Here is a 6,816-nt window from a genome sequence, read left to right as displayed (position 1 = left end):
AAACCTAATATAAGCTGAATAACTACCCAAAATCTGAGAGGATATGACAATAAAAATTATGGACAGCAACACAACAACAAAGCCTTTATCCTAAACTATTAGGGTCAGCTACACCAATCCTATTCTTCCATCAAATTCTATTAAGGATCATCTCCTCCATTAAGCAAACAACTACAGAACATAGGCCCACCTCTAATCCTCTTTACTCTATTAATTATAATCTTATTACTTTTCGTAATTGGTTGATTTATTGGCCAACATAATCAAATCTCTTATGATCTTTAAATTTGAAACTTTACTTTTCGACCAAGGTCATTTGGATGGTAAAATTTATTCCCATGTTAGAAATATAAACGAAAAATATCCACAATTTCTAAAAGGAAAACACAAGGGATGAGAATAACAAGTTACTTACTTTCTTAAAAGGGTTAATAGTAATGTGCTAAAATCTAGAGTTCTCATAATTTTGGCAACCTAAGAAAATCTGTGTTTGTCTATACGCTCTATACATAAGAACCTTAGTAATTTATATACTTACTATTCCGGATTTAACAAAGATTGTATCACATGGTAGATGTGAATTTTACGGCGTGTTTGGATGGAGGTAGGACAGGGGACAGGAAGAGAATTCAAGAGTTCACTTTGTTTAAGAGTTTTTTTGAGAGGTGTAATGGAAGGGAGGGAAGGGAAATTTCAGATAATAATCTACTCATTTTTACTATGTTTGAGAGTTCAGTAGGTCAAGGAAATGAAAGGTAAAATGGAAAAAGGAAAGATAGGGTAGGAGACGACAAATATAATATCTTGTTTGGGAGTTTATTAAAGGGAATGGAAGGGAACTTAGTTTATCATTTCTAAAAGTTCTAACTTAAGAGAAGGGAAGCGGAAAAAATGGTTTCATAATCAAATCTGAGCTATTGATCCATAGTGATAGAGAGACAAATATTATATCTTTTAAGTTTCATCCTCTAGACCCCAATTTGGAGGGGAACAAAAACCACAAATTTTTATGAAAATTTTACTTCCCCTAACCTCCATTACTTTCCTTAAAAATACTCGCTAACAGAGTTCAGTGTTATTTTTCCTTCCCTTATCCTTGTCTACCCCTCATCCAAACACACCGTTTGTTCTCCCCAAAATTGGGGTATAGAGGAGAGAAAGGGAGGGAAAATAGTTATTAAAGATATTTGACCCTTTATCACTATGGATCAACATCTGTGATTTGATTATGATACATTTTCTTTCCTTTCCCTTCCCTTAGTTATTAAAGATATTTTATCAAACATGATAAAACATGTTTCCCTTCATTCCCTTCACTAAACTCCCAAACAATATATTATATCTTCCCTCCCCTTCTCTACCTTCCCTTTTCCTATTTTATCTTCCATTCCCTTTCCCTAGTAAACTCCCAAACACACTCTTACTAGAACTTCTGCAACCTAACTTAACAGCTGAAACCACATGACCACCAATAAGAATTTCTGCTGAAAGTCAAGCCAGCAAGTGCCATATGATCATCGCTCATCCTACATATAAATCCTACATCATAAGTTAGTGGCATACTGGCATACTTCACATCATTTGATCAATGTTTAAAATGGAAAGCACAAGGCAAAGTGTTGGACCCACTTATGAAGCAAAGCGTAAGCCTCACAGTCTAAATTATAATTTAATTTTGAAGTACAAAGATCATAGCATATACTATGGGACTTATACATGCTAAAGTTCGTAAATTATACCTCTCTAAAGTTTGTAAATTATACCACTCTACAACCCATCTTACTACTAGACTAGCACATAAAGATATCTCTCAACATATTTTCAACAGCGAAAGATAGGTATTTTAATTGATTAAGAAAACTTTACGGGTATACTTGACCAATTCTTAACATGTGAAAGTTACATTGTAATACTTTAGGGAATAGTCCAGTTAATTAACCTAACATACTAATGTGCTACTTTAAAAAACAACAGGATATTTAAATGTCAGAAAATAAAAGATAGGGTAGATAAGTGCAACGTCATGCAACTATAAGGTATTTAAATGCTAATTACCCTTGATCTAATAACCCTTAATTTTATGTCAAGAAGATCAATTGTGAAATCTATGTATTATATTAAGATGATTCCTGAAGAGGTACAGGGACAATGAAAAAAAGGATCTACATAGTTTTCATTGATCTAGAACAATATCATGAAAGCACCAAGAAAGATAACGGTGAGTCTTTAGAAAAGAAACAAGTATCTAGCAGATAGCAGATATGATACTTGTAGAAGTTGGTTAACATGATGAAGCAACAACTAAGGCGAAACGATTGAAAGAGGAAAAACCAATTCATATTATCATAGGTTAGCATCAAGGATCGGCTTTAAGCCCTTGTTGTGTTAAGATAGGATGCTAATGTGCAATGGAGGACACTAAATGCATTAGTTAGTAATAAATAGAGGCAAGGAGGACTGAAGGTAGGCCTAAGTCGTGAATCATCCTACTATGTCGCACCAATCTGGACACGGAATATGAGTGTGAATTCTACTCACGTATAGCAAATCTTAAAACCCACAAGATATACAAACCTATATAATGAATTAGAAACATTAAAGGATTAAATAAAAACACCATACTCAAAATATTAAAAAACAAACTTCTATTATAGATATCAATAGTTCTCCAAAGATATCCATTTTGACGCATTATCCATTACATTTTTTAACATTAAAATGAACAGATTATATAAGTGCACCTAAATCAAATTGTACTTTAAACTTTGTCATTCCTGCATTAACCATTTGTTTAAAATAAATTGTAAATTTAGCAATTCTCTAACAGGAAGTATGAACTATCCATACAACATAGCATCCTCACTACAATAACTAAGTCTAGCAACTTTCCTTGTGCACTTATCTAGCATCTAAAAAAATAAGAACCCCTCATAGTAGGAGAACCCCAGTCAGTCTCTTATGCTTAGTAACTCCATTAATCAAACCTTTTGAAAACTCAGATTGAAATCTGATTTCCTTCGATAAACCCTATAATGTGAATGACAGAAGATGATCATTCTACCAAATCAATAAGCACACCTAAGTAGGTTCTATAACATAAATTTTGTTGAGGCCATAAATTAATCCTGTCTCATCATATACCTGTACTTCACTAACAATGAGATTCAGAAAAACAAGTAATAAGCAATTAAACCAGCAATGAAAAATCCATCACCATTGAACTCATATACAAAGAACAAACCTTAGCTCTTGAAATGCAAAAAAATGCATAGCACATTAACCAATCCCTAAAGCCCATTGCGAGAACGTTTGAAAAAGTAGCACAAATTTCCCAATTTCAAATACCAAACCTTAACACAACCGACATCAAAATATTCAAGAATCCAAATCCAGATCCCTCCTCCCTATGATCATCCATATAACCAACAGATCCATCAAAATCCTAGAAAAAAACACCATCTTTCCGCTAATATAACAACAAGAACAAGAATCCTCCCCCAAAAAAAAACCTATATTTCGTAACCAGACCTCCGAACTAGATCGCGACACAATCGCGCAACGCCAAATCCATCGATCCGACACCAAAGAAAACCGAAAACACGAAACGAAATCCGAATCGACGCACCTCGGATCGTAAATGGACACGAGAATGACAACGGATTAGGGATCAGAGAGCAGGAAGATCCGATTACTGACCTGAGTAATCGATCGATCGATTCGGCGCGGAGAAATTAGGGTTAGGGTTTTGAGGGAGGGGACCGAAAATGTGTTCTCGATTTGCGCCTCTTCCAATATTTTTCTTTTTTGTGAATTTTTTCCTGGGTACTTTATAATCTCTCGTTTCTGTTGTTCGCTCGGATTTGTTGTCGTGCGCGAGGGTGGGGCAGTAAACCGCATTTAAAAGTGGGGCTGGCGTCCGAGGTGTCTTCCGCCATGAACACAAATAGAAAGAAAAGAGAAAGGGCGGAAACGGAAGAGGGGGAAGTTTGGGGTTTCGGGACACGTGGCACCGGTTTCCGCTTCGCAATCACACCGAGAGAGAGGAGGCAATTATGTGAGATTGGAAAAAGGAGGGGAAGAGTTATTAATTACAAGAAATTCCAAATCATCGCTTGTGAGATGGCTTAATTGCAATTTGATACCCAACATTTAACACAATTCGAACTTTTATTACCACAAAGAATGTTTTTGTCGGCTAGAGATCTCGGAAAATTGTATTTTGGTGTCCTCTGCTACTTGCGGAACGTTTATTTTTCAGTTAACTCAGCTCACTACTTAACACTAGGGGTGGACATGAACCAAATAATTAACAAATAGGTCGATGATTGTTCGAGCAACTATTCAGTCATATTCAATTCGATAGTTCACTTACCACTAAACAAATGTTTTTTTAGCATTCGATGTTACTAACGAGTAGAATTTAACCAGATTTATATTCTATTCGTTTGTTTATTAAATTCTATTCGTTTGTTTATCAAATATTCATTTAAAATTTGATCACTTATTATTTGTATTATTGCACATACGATGTGTCATATTTTAACCCTCTTATCGTTTCTACTTAAGTTTTACATATTGATTTTAAGAATTAAATAATCTTAAATCTCTTTTCTAATAAAAATTTTGATTCAATATGTATCCATCACATAGTATAAATGAATAATTATTATTTATGAATTAAAATACTATTTAAAAATCAAATTCTTTTGGAGAATAAATATACTTTGATATTCGATAAGTATTCGTGAGTACATGAATATTTATCAAATACCAAGTATTCCAGTTCGGTCGGAAAAACTCCATATATGAATATGAGAGCCCGCATTCGAATTCAATGATTTTAAACAAATACAAATACAAACACTTTAGTATTCGATTCGATTCAATCGTTTACCATCCCTACTTAACACGCAATCTAGATTTGTCTTTTACTTCCTTACGGTCATTATAAATATTCCTAAAGCAGTCAAGACTATTAATCTCTACACTCACACGTATTATTTTGCATGTTTCTAGCAACTTTCTCACATTTTTAGGAACGTTTATAATGATCATATCAAATCAAATCATGTCTTAAGCATGTATTGAATTTAATATAAAATAAATAGTCCCGGATTTGAATGAGCATGAACGTTCAATTTTCTGAAAATATTGGGGTTCCAATTGACAAACATATAAACTTGGGGTCCAAAAGTTAAAAGAAGGAGCAAAACTTTCGGGTACCAAAGTATAATTTTGCCCATTTAGAACGGGCTAAAGCTTGATCCACCCAACAATTAAAAATTTACAGGCCTCAACTTGGTTCCAAACAAGCTCCTCCAAAGACGCCGCCTCTTGGAAAAGAAAGAATAGAATGGGCCCTGACCAATGGTCTGACCACAATCCCTTTGGGAGATCCAATTTCAGGCCCACCCTCAGGACTGAACTACGTACGAGTAGGGCTGGGCGTATTCGGTTCGGTTCGGTTTTAAGCCCAATCCGCATCCAATCCGAATTTTTCGGATTCTCAAAACTCTCATCCAGATCCAGATTTTTTCCCCTTCATCCGAATATTCGGCCCAATCGAAATTCGGTTCGGTTAACTCTCATCCAGATCCAGATTTTTTCCCCTTCATCCGAATATTCGGCCCAATCGAAATTCGGTTCGGTTTCGGTTTTGAACCGAATTAACTACATTTCACAAAAATCTGGGTAAGTTTTAGTTATATCCAAAACTGAAAAGAAGCAATCAAAACTGAAAAGAAACAATCAAAACTGTACTAAGCCACTTAATCAAATTGTATGATCTGAATATAACTAGCTTAATACACTAGGAGGACCATGTAATTATGTAGCCTTTTTTAGAGAAAGAACAATGTTTGGCAGGCACACACACCTTTTGATGATTTTCGTTAATTTTTAGCTGCCTTTTTCTCATCAAGAATTATCTTATATCCTTGACAGCCTATACTATAGGTTAATTTGATATCCAGCACCAGCAAGCTGTATTCATGTTATCACTGAAATTTGACCAAAACACTAAATTTATCCTTCAACCTCAACATCTTGTATTGATTTACGGAAATCTCACTTAACTATATCAGCGTACTCAAATATATGTTAGTATAAACTCCACCCCATAATTCTTAAATGCTAAACATTCAGCCATAAATTTTCTTCACACCCAATGCTCGCAGCTACTTTTTGTTTAAGAAGTCGGTTCGGTTTTTTTTGGGCGGTTCAGGGGTTCAAACCGGATCCAGACCGGTTTAATTCGGTTCGGAGGTTTAGAGACTTCTTCTCATCCATTTAATTCGGTTCGGTTAACCGATCCGTTTTTTCGGGCGGTTTTTTTCGGCTGAACCGGTTTGTTTCGGTTTTTGCCCACCCCTACGTACGAGTAGCTGCTCATTCCGTTTTTTTCCACCGCGGCCACGATTGCAAAGCCAATGCTTTTAACCTTTGCAAAGCCCCCATGTCATGGTTCGAAATAAATGATAACGAAACAAGCACGTTTAAAAAAAGAGATTTGCTATAAGGACCCAAAATATGAGACCAATAGAGAAGACAAGTGAGGTATCTCCCTCCTAATTGATAATAAGTTGACCATCATTAATGATGACCAACTCATTATCCAATAGGAGTGAGACATCACTTGTCCCCTCTATTGGTCCCAGAAGTATGATATTAGCCCCTCAATACTTCATTTGGTGTTGATAACAGTCCTTCTGTTGGGGGTCAATGTTAAAAACGTTCAACCATGGGTTGGTTAACACTAATCATGGTTGGATATTTACTAAAATACCCCTTATTTCCCTCATTTCGATTCCCGCTCGA

The 6,816-nt window shown here is 35.4% G+C and overlaps 1 protein-coding gene across 1 annotated transcript in view; it reads right to left on the bottom strand.

The window, feature by feature from the left end:
- Positions 1 to 4,018, bottom strand: part of LOC109851283 — an 8,054-nt gene extending 4,036 nt beyond the window's left edge. The window contains exon 1 of the mRNA XM_020421345.1: positions 3,697 to 4,018. The gene's annotated coding sequence lies outside the window, so the exon portion shown is untranslated. The remainder of the gene's footprint in view (positions 1 to 3,696) is intronic.

Source organism: Asparagus officinalis, chromosome 8 (genome assembly GCF_001876935.1).
Source record: "Asparagus officinalis chromosome 8, Aspof.V1, whole genome shotgun sequence".
NCBI lineage: Eukaryota > Viridiplantae > Streptophyta > Magnoliopsida > Asparagales > Asparagaceae > Asparagus > Asparagus officinalis.
This window is presented reverse-complemented; position numbering and strand designations above follow the sequence as displayed.